Raw genomic sequence first — 11292 nt, forward strand, 5'->3', positions numbered from 1 at the left:
GAGGAGCAAGGCTGTCAATTAGAGGGAAGGTTTTAACTTGACATGTGTCAAGGTCCCTAGAACCCTCGCTCTTCCCTCTGTAAGATCAAGGAACATCCTAAATATGAGGGCGAAGGACATGGGGATGAAGTGAAGATGGTACTAAGATCAAGGAACATCCTAAACATGAGGGCAAAGGACATAGGGATGAAGTGAACATGATACTAAGATCTAAGATCAAGGGCAAGCATAGAAAACCAAAAAGTCACAAACACAAGAGATGTAAGTCATTCAAAGGCATGACTAGCTATTGTTTCCGATTGAATGAAACTAAATATAGAAGGTAAATCTATATAACAAAACAGAACTTGTTTTGCTGACTGGGACAAAATAAATGAAGTTGATTAGGACAAAATAAATGACTCTTTCATCTATACTGTAATTAATCTTGAAATTTCAATGGATCCAACGGCCATCTTGTTCGATGTCTATCTCTCTCCCTTTATCAGCTCCAATGATAAAACCCTTCATTTGTCATCTAAAACGACTAATTGAATCTGCCCCTACATTAAACCCTTGCTCCCAATGGGTTGATGCATGAATATTCACTTTCATCATTGAATTTCAATTCTACAATTATTATGGAGCAATATCAATGGATTTTGATCTACTAGGAGAAGTACATGTACACATAGATGCTTGATTCAGATGAGTTCCTAATATGATTTTCCTCGAAGATTAGGTTTTAGAAAAATTTCAAATTTCATTTTCAAGTAATTTTATCTTGTTCAAATAGGAATGCAAGTAGGAATCTTAGTTATTTTATTTAGATTTGTTGAATTATGTGTTATCAGTATCACTCAGTAAAGGTTTATGTATTATTTATCTAAGTATGGATTTTGAGATTGGCTTTAAACAATTCTTAATTTCACCAGATATACGTTTTCTCACAAGATGGGTTCACCAGATGGATTTTGGACTTCACACAAGATGGTTGTCGTTAAACAATGTATGGACTTTGTCTGTTATAGGCCTTCAATGAATTATTGAGGGCCTAGACATGCTTTTTCAAGTGATTTCGACAGAGTGCGATTATTGTTTATGGAGTTTTCTAATGTAATTGTTTGGACAAATCAAGTAATCTCTCCCCCTATATATATATATATATATATATATATATATATCCATAGAGTTTGGTATTGGAGTATCTCAGTTTCTTCTTCGAAAACTGCTTCATATTATATGAAAGAATTCAATTTAGTATGTTTATCGCATTTTTAGCATCAATTCATACCATCTAACAGAACAATGAAGGTAAGAAAACAACTTTTAGTCAAGTTCAATTCATAATTTGAATATCAATCCTTATGTATTGTTTTCTTGGATTTCTGTTCACCGGGTTAGTTCATTTAGTTTTTTATAAGCTTGAATTGTCTCAATTTAGTGTTGCTTATTAAGTATTTGTATTTTTCCACTAAAACTTAACCTGAAATTGGTGTTACATGAAGATAAAGCCAATAGAAATCTATTATAGTTGGTATTGGTCATTCAAGTAGCTTTCTATGTCCCATATTTCTTGCATTACACTTCGAATTGTTTAAATTGAGGTCAGGCGTTATAATTTTCCGGTGAGTGATATTCATTCATTTTCTTCTTCATGTCACTCTTTATTTTGAATTTTTTAGGGTCATCAGTCGGCCTATTTCTTTCATATACTTTTTTAACTTTTTTTTGTCGAAGATAAATTCGAAAAGATAGTTGACATTGTTAAAGGAGAAACAGGTTCTTAGTAAAATCATAATTTCAGCCCATTTTTAAGTTTTATAAGTTAGTTGAATTTAGTATTGGATTGGAGGAGGAAGTATTGTACCGATGGCAGATGGGCTTGGTTTCACAAGTTGTTCATGAAGGTGACAAACAGGTTCTTCCATAAGCTAATATATTTGGTCCATAGAGAAAAATTGATCTCAAACCATTTCAGACTTAATTCAAGTGTTTGTTTCTCTTCATCACCATTAGTTCCTTTTCTCATCTTATTCTCTGCCTATCTCTTTACCTCTCTACAGAGTTTTTCTAAGACGCTCATGACTAGAGGTACGCATTATTTGTGTACTAATTTTCATTTTTTCTGGTTTTTGTTAGTCCCGCGTCGATGTGATGTGTGGAATCGTCTTGTGCCATATGCAGTGAGATTGTTCAGTAGGCATGGTCCAAGCCCCGTAAAGAAACGGACAAAGATGTTATAATGTTCTAATGGGGACATTTGTGAATTAGATTGTGTTTTTTTTTTTTTTTTTCAGTCCAACCGATTTCGATCTTCTGATTCTGGGATTTTTTGCAGTGAAGGTATGTCATCGAATTTTGTAAACTTGGAAAATAGACCTACAAGAGATAGCGGCGCAACCAGAGTTCTCCACGGTTGGGACACCACCAGAATCTGTGACTGTAACTTCAAAACTTTCTATATTTAAATGTGTTTCTTCCATCCTTTCTAATTTGTCATTCATTTTTCCAATTCCTTGTCATTAATTTTCTTTTACATTCTTTCAATTTCGTAGTTCTCTCCTCCAAATAACTAATCTATCTTGTAATGCAGTTTTTGTCTTTCAGCTCATTTGGAACATCATTGAAGTTGAATGAGTTTTTTAGTTTGTAAAGATCTCCCTCTATCTAGATTTTGATATGTATAGTAAAAATTGAGTTGTCCTGTATTAAACTATGTGGCAATTTCTTATTCACTTTCTTATCCTGTTCCAGAACACAAAATTAGAATCAACTTATACAATATCTACTTAAATACTTCAAAGGCTATTCCTTAGGTTAAAATATGCTAACTTTGGTTTAAGTATAGTTCTTGCATAATTATTTATGCTTACTCAGATTGATGGTTCTGAAGTCGAATTCATCTGGTTGTTCCTAAGTATCTCCTTTCTGGCTTTCAATAAAAAGAAGGAGTGTCTCCTTTCTGTTAGTATTTAGTTTTGCTATGTCGAATGGGTGATTGTAATCGATTTGGTTGTCCTTCAAATATGCAGGTTTATAGTCTCCATTTACTTGAGACATGTATGAATGATTCTTGAAGTCAGGGGAAAAATGTGTTTTGTTTGTGCCAAGGATTCCTAATTGATTCTTGAAGTTTTTTTTTGATGAAATAATTGAGTCTTGAAGTTAGTATCGATTCCATTGTCCTTCAAATGTGCAAGTTTATATTCTCCATTTACTTAAATAAAATATCTATTTGATTCTTAACGTTAACAACAAAAAATATTTTTTTCAACAAAAAAAAAAAGAAAATTGTGTTTTGTTTGTCGCAAATAATACTTTCAAATGTGCAGATCTATATTTTTATTGGACAACCAATTCAAATTTTAGAATAAATTTTTATTTGCTTATATTTTATTAATTATTTTTAAATTTTCGTACACACAAATATCTGGTTTGTTTATGCTACAAGTGGAATAATAAAAAGTTTGTTTGCGCTAAGCGTAAGTTAATTTTGATAACAGAAAGTACACCACTAAATAACGCTTTTTATACCTAACAAAAATGTCCGTGCCAGAGGCACGAGTCACACCTAGTAGAAAAAAATGAAGACCTGGTGCCTCTTGAGTTCTAAACAAAATGATAATAGTAGATATCTCAAACAAAATCCCAAAAACACGACGAGGATCAATCTCGATTTAGTCTTTTCTCTTGATGTTGAGCTCTCGGTTTAGTCTTTTCTCTTGATGTTAAGCTTTGTTTTATATAGAAATAACTAGATCTAGTTTCAGAGAGAGTTGTGGGGTGTTTCAAATATGGGTGGGAATCAGACCGGACGGGCAGTCCGCGGAAATGGTCCGGACGGAATGGCCACATGCTATCATTGACCGCTCAGACAATCGGACTAAACGAAAATTACTTGGTGAAAATGCCCGTCCATGACCGTTTTTTTGCTGGACTTGCCGGACATCGGTCAGAACTCAGACGGGACAGGGTATAAAGCCCAAAACAGAACAAAAATTGATTAATGTATTAAAAAAATTTCTTCACTTTAAACTATAAGAATGAAGTCATGAAGATCCAAATCTGAAGTTGAATCTTCATTTGACAAAAAAAAAAGATTATCCATTGATACTGCTTCATATCCATAATTCCACACAAGAAAACATAAAGTTCAACATCATCAAGCAGCAGCATTGAGTAGCAACAGCAAAGAGCAACACTGCAGCAACACATAGGCAAGAAATTGAAGAAGAAGATGAAAAAAAAAACATCAGAACTTAGGCAAGAAATCGAAGAAGAAGATGAAAAAAAAAAACAAAAATAAATCGAAGAAGAAGAGAAACAGAGGATACTTACGTGTTGAAGATTAGAGTTCGTGAAGATGAAGATGATTTTTCAGATTCAGAGTAGACAAAAAACAACAAAGAAATTTTCCACGTTATCAAATAATCGAAAAAGATGGAAATGAAAATAATAATAAAAGAAAGAGTTAATTCCAATTTGGCCCCTACTTTGTGACAAACTTTCTTTATGGTCTCATATTTTTCATAAATTCAAATATGACCCTTTTTTTAGTGTAAATGTCGTAAGTACCCGTTCATATATATATATATATATATATATATATATATATATATATATATATATATATTTCTCAAAATAAAGTTAATTATAACACATGAAATTTCACCTCACTTTCACCTCACATCTCTCTCCACCTCACCTCTCTCTCCAACTCACCTCTCTCTCTCTCTCCAACTCACCTCTCTCTCTCTCTCTCTCCAACTCACCTCTCTCTCTATCTCCAACTCACCTCTCTCTCTATCTCCAACTCACCTCTCTCTCTCTCTCCAACTCACCTCTCTCTCTCTCTCCTCAACTCACCCTTGTCTTCTCCGGCGAAGGTCGCTGGTCGGGAAATTTTCCGGCTAGCGACCTAAACTTAAAAAAACTCTCATCTCTCTCTAAGCACTCCGGCGAAGGGGTTTCTCTTGGCCGAAAAGACCAGATCTGGTGTGTTCTTGAACATACCGACTCAGGCGAAGGGAAACCCCTTCGCCGGAGTGTTTAGAGAAAGAGATGAGAATTTTTTTTAAGTTTAGGTCGCCAGAGAAGACAAGGGTGAGTTGGGGAGAGAGAGAGAGGTGAGTTGGAGAGAGAGAGAGGTGAGTTGGAGAGAGAGAGAGGTGAGTTGAAGAGAGATGTGAGGTGGAGAGAGACATATGAGGTGGAATTTCATGTGTTATAATTAACTTTATTTTGAAAAAATATATATAGGAAGGGTACTTATGACATTTACACTAAAAAAAGGGGGTCATATTTAAATTTATGAAAAATAGGAGGTCATAAAGGAAGCTGGTCACAAAGTAGGGGCCAAATAGGAATTAACTCTAAAAGAAAAGTAATAGACTAAGAATAATAAGAAGATACTTACAGAGATTCAAAGATAAAAGGGGGTCAAACCCTCGAAGAGAACAAGTCTGTGAAGATCTTCGACTAATTTCAAAGAAACAAAAACAATCAACTAGAGAATCAATCGCCGATTCGATTCAAGTTAGGTTGTTACTTGTTACTTTTACTCGTTAGGGATCACTAATTAGGTTTTAGGAACTGAAGAAAAAGAAGAATTGAGGGGGAAATGAAAAGAAGCTGCAAAGAGAGAGAGGTGCGGTCTATTAGAATGAGATTTTTAGCGTTAGAAGTTTCAACACCTGTTTATATATGGTAATCCTAGGTTTAATCTAACCGTTCGTATTAAAACCTTAGTTAATCTAAGGGACGAAATGTGTTCGGACTAACAGACGGGCGGGCGTGGGCGGCTTGTCGGGTAAGGGTTGTTGCCCGCGTCCGTCCAATTTAACCCTTCCCGGACGGTCGGGTTTTGTCTGAGCCGGTTACCGGGCGTCCACGGACCATGGCGGTAGTGGTGGCCAACGGGTTGTGTCGGCACGGAAACGGATCGGCACAACCCGTTTATAAGGCGACACGGCACGGAACGTCGCGTGTCGTGTCGTGCTGACCCGTCACGGGTCAAGCGGGCCGTGGCGGGTTTGGGATTTTAAGCTCTCAGACCCGTCAACCACGGCACGTTAGGAACGGAAACACGACACGCCACAGCCCGTGGCGTTCCTAACCTGCCACGGCACGCTAACCCGTTAGAAACGGGTACTTAATTTACAAAACATTACTGTTATTTTGTTGAAAGTAGTTGTTAATTGATAAAATTAATAGTTAATAAAGTTATTAAGTAATAAAATAAATATAGATTCTACAGTTTAAACAAATATCACAACGTTTGACTTAAAAATTATTTAGTGTTTTCTTTTGTTACGTTTCGCAACAACTGGCCCATTAGCCACGACCCGGCACAGAAACGGCTGGGACCGCCACGGAAACGGCACGACAACAGCTGGGTCGTTACCATGGGGCGTTTCTGTGCCAAGACCTTGTCGTCTAGGCACGACACGACACAGCTCAAAGTCGTGCCTGGCGTGGTTGTGGCGTGTCTAACACGCCACGGCTGTCAAACGGGTCGTGCCGCCACGACACAGCCCGTTGGCCACCACTACCTGGCGGGCCCGGGCGTCCGTGGGCGGATCCGAGCTGCCGACCAAAATCCCACCCCTAGTTTCAAAGGTCTAAAAATAATCACTCGCTTTCCTAAGTTAAACTTGTTTTGTTAGATTTCTTTGCTACTCTTCCACTTTTAAAGAATGCTATGACAACTGCTAGATATGAGATTGTTTGTCTGACGGCTTATGTTACAACCCACTTTTTAAGTCTTTGCTCTTTGAGGTGTAATTTTCTAGAGGGAGACCCTCGTTAGCTGTCTACCTAATATAGCTGATTGTAAACATATTCGATCTTATAGCTGATTTAAGAGACTCTATAATATATCTTTCTCTTGATTATTATTTTTAAGAGACTCAACTAGCTCAGTGACTTGGTCATACTCAGAATAGAGATTGAGTTCCGAGTTCGAGTTCGAGTTCAAAATCTAACTACTTAGGTGGAATGTTAATCTTTTTTGTTGAGAATGTTAGTTAGGAGTCAACTAATATTTACAAATTTATCTTTTAATATAATACTTAAGATGCAATAATATCTATTACTGTGCAAATGAGAAAGTACCCCCAACAGGAAACATAAAACATAACACATAACACATAAAACATAATATATAATACATAATAAAAACAAAGAGTATCTAGTGTTCCTCAATACTCTATCACTAACTAACTAATTAGCAAACTAAGATCATAATATATATTAAGAAACTCACATATTCTCTAACGTGGTTCGAATCTTAGAGAGTCTGGATTTCGCCACTAAGAGATACAATTGCATTTTCTTTCTGTAAACAAACAAACAAGCAGAAACAAAAGTTTAGGTAAAAGAAAGAAAAATTATTTCAAGATTTTTATAAATGAGTGTGAAAAATATACTAATATTAAGTACATACATCTTCTAGATATTGAACTGATTCTTGCAGCAAGTGAATCTCTGGTTCAACAAAAACCCAGGAATGTTTACACCTACTACAAAAAGAAAAGTGGTACAAATTTAATTTAATTCGTATTTAGTTCGAGTACTAGGTATAATTAATGGGTCTCGTTTAAGTATAATATTTAGGTACAAACACTGCTACCTAAGACTTACTCTTGAAGATCCTCATTAGCGACATTTGTTTTGAAAGTACTGGAAGCATCTATAAGTAGTTTAGAGTGGAAACTGCACCAAGAAATACAAAGTTTTGTAAAAAATTATTGAAGTAAAAAAAAAAATAGGTGAGTAGTGAGAAGAACCAACTAAATAGCATTATCTTTAACGTGACGAGCAACAACTGCTAGGCGTCTCCAATCAACAGAAGTTGTTGAGAACCTTCAAATACAACACCATATGAAGTAAAAAATAATTACACAAATATTTGTAAGAAGAAAAAAGTGAGGCAAAATTGTTAATAAATATATTATTTTACATATAATTACGGGCTTCTGTATTATAATTGGTGAAAGATTCCATAAATTCTCTTTGAAGATTTCGAAATTCACTACTCGACGGTGGCCCATATACGCACCTAAAGTACTCATCATGATCAATTAAAATTACTCCCTTCATTAACTAAAAAAATGGTTAGAAAACCAATACTTATATAAATACAAAAAAAAAAAAGGAAATGCTGGATAATCCAGTAAATTCAACCTATTTGGTTGACAAGTACAGCTGGACTACAAAATAAATGACTCGGATTTTCTCTAAGTTTTTTTTTCAAGTGTTGTCCAACTGTACTTGTCAACTAAGTGGATTGGACTTGCTGGGTTATCTAGCATTTTCGAAAAAAAAGACTTACTCTTCAATGAAGGAGGTTTGCATAATTCCTGTGGTTTTCGATTGCTCTTGTAATATCAGTTATATTTTTAAATTACTAAGTAATGAGTGTTTTTCATTCTTCTAATCATCCATCTATAGGTCATACTTGTTTATATAAGAGAATGAATCAACCTATGAAGGGATTACTTCATTCATGTGAGTTGTGACAAGAGACTTTATTTCACGCATGTGACCGCAATAGACTCTTTCTTCATTTCTCAAATTGACAAGCCCCAACCCCTCTTCCTCAATTACCTCAACTAGCATACTGCACCGAGAGACTCGACTTCATTCATGTGAGGTCAACAGGGATCGTCTCTTCTCTTTCTCTCTTTATTTCTTTTCATATTAAAAAGGTAGTGTCTATCCCCATCGTCTTACCTCATATAGCTTCCTCAATTACTCCATCAATTTTCTATTAGCATGACATTTCTCTCTCCCTTCCTCTCTCTACATTTCTTAGCCAGTGCATGTGAGAGGTAACAAACTACTTCAATGATGTGGCGGTTACAACTATTGGTGTGCGCGGTTACGACTGTTGTCGTGGCGGTTAAGACCATTGTGGTGGCGGTTACGATAGTTGTCGTGACGGTTACGACCATCGTCGTGGCGGTTACGAACGTTGTCGTGGCAGTTACGACTGTTGTCGTGGCGGACCGTGACTAATGGGTTAGTTGTTACCGGTCCATTCACGAATTATTAATTTATTTATTTGTAAACTTGGTTAAGAGAGAGTTAATATAAGAATAAAGAGTTAGTCTCACACCTAAGAAGGATAAAGACGAGACCTTATCGATCAAATATAAGAACAAACTTTATAACCTAGTTTCAAACTTATTAGGTTCTACCTTTTTTAACTTAAACTAAATAATCGATTCTTACAATATTAATGAATCACAATCATCTACACAACTTCGTAAGTATCTCTTATTGAATATGTAGTTCTGATTTTCTTTATAAAATTTTTTTACTAATTTATTTTCTGTTCTGATATGTGAATAACCAGGTCTTACAACTTGATTCATAAGTTTTTTTTAATCGAGTAGAAAGAACAGACCCAGATAATGAAATCATCTCTCACAAAGACAGAAATTTCGTCTGCTAAAGAGAGGGACATCATTTTTATCTCTGATGAAGACATATATCCTCCCAATTGGTAATGGTTAAGAAAAAAATGCTTAAAATTTTAGTTTCAGAATTTTTTAATTAAAAGAAGCTCTTTTGACACAAGAAGATGCTACAAGCTTAGAAGATAACCTAGGCGTAATAGATCTTTAAAGTAGAAATCACAAAGTTGATCATGATATATTTTAGCTTACGGATACATATGATAGGACTGTCATTGACCCCCAAAATTTGGTGACCCTGCCTGAATAAAGTTGTGTCTTTTACTCTACTATACCTAATACAATAGTACGTTTCTAGTTTCTGACATTTACCAGTCAGTTTTTTTTCAGGAAAACGTCAGCATGTCCCGTCCAAGGGCAAGAGGGGAATAAAAAAAACTGACGTTTGGACCTGCAACTAATTTTTGGGCAAGAGTGGATTTTTTTGGGGTTTACCCCCCAGATTTTGGACTGTTGATTCAAAAATCCGAAATTATTAGGGTCAGAGAGAAAATCACCTTATTCATTATTCAACATCACTCACCTTTTAACCACTTTTCTTTTCTTGTGGAAAATAAGAGAAGAGTGGGTCAGTTTGTTTAAGATTTCAGATATCTTAGGAACAGGAATAAAATCCTAACCGTTTCCATTGGTGTCAGGCCCTAGATATTCTGTTTTCAGAAAGGTAGGCCCTTCTCTGAACAAAGAAGAAAAAGGAAGGTAGGCCCTAAAAATTCTAACAAACACATGAAAATATAAAATTTGGGGAAGAGAAATTTGGCCTAACAAAATAGGGTTTTGGTTAAAAAAGATCTATCACTTTCGAATTATTGGAAACGTCTAACAAGAGTACCTCGTACTCGTACTGGAGCATACCGCGTCTCAGGTAACATTGAGTCAAATCTAAACACAAACCAATTACTGGTTTCATAAACATCTCACTGGAATCCATCCTCAGTGAAATTTTCTGCAATTCATGTTGTGTCAAGGAACACCATTTGCAGATATTTGTGAACTTACCGATGTTCCAGAAGGCCTGATTGTGAGAACTGTTGTCCAACTAAACGAGACATGCCGTGAATTCATAAATGACCAATCGACTTTGAAGGGCTATGGGATCATTTTTTGACCCATAGCCAAATGACCAGTTGGAAATTGATGTGAAAGAACAAGAGTTGAGAAACAAAGAACAAGACAATGGTATGGATAGATCAGTAAAATGGAAAGAAGAAATAAACTCTAAATCATTTTGGGAAGCTAGTCTTGTCATGTGAGCAAATCATCATAGGGAGGTGTCTTTCATCATAGGTTGTGAAGTGTGACATGTGTGCCCCCAAAGACTACTGGTTTGATATAAAGTAGATCCTACCACATTTTAGTTTCGTTTGTTAATCATCTGTGAGCGTTGGTGCCTAGTTTTTTGGCATTGCAAACCAAGATATGCGTCCCTTAAGATTGATATAGGCGCCCCAGAGAGAGGGTGCCTTTAGAACTTTCCAGGTTGAGTATTGGTTCTGTAACAAGCCCAAGACATGTTGTCTAGTTTGGGTGTCTTGGTGCTACTAGGAGTGGGAAAAGGCCCACGAGCCCAAGAATCCAAGGAGTTTGATGAGGGAGATGTGCATATGCATCTGGACCACCATTTCTTGTCAGTCGGTCACATACATAAGGCTACGTCTGGCCTCCCCGTCCAAACCCATGAGATGTGCATTATCCGTCTGGCTCTAGTAGGTCGGTCATAGACATAAGGCTTTGGCTGGCATCTTGTCCAATTCAGAAAGATAGGAACGCCAATTTATGTTATGTTAGGCCTAAGCCAATGGGCTATGACTGAACACAAAATGGATGCATT

This window comes from Eschscholzia californica, unplaced genomic scaffold (assembly GCF_041429995.1).
Source record: "Eschscholzia californica isolate CP2 unplaced genomic scaffold, dmEscCali1.0.p SCAF_2, whole genome shotgun sequence".
Classification (NCBI taxonomy): Eukaryota; Viridiplantae; Streptophyta; class Magnoliopsida; order Ranunculales; family Papaveraceae; genus Eschscholzia; species Eschscholzia californica.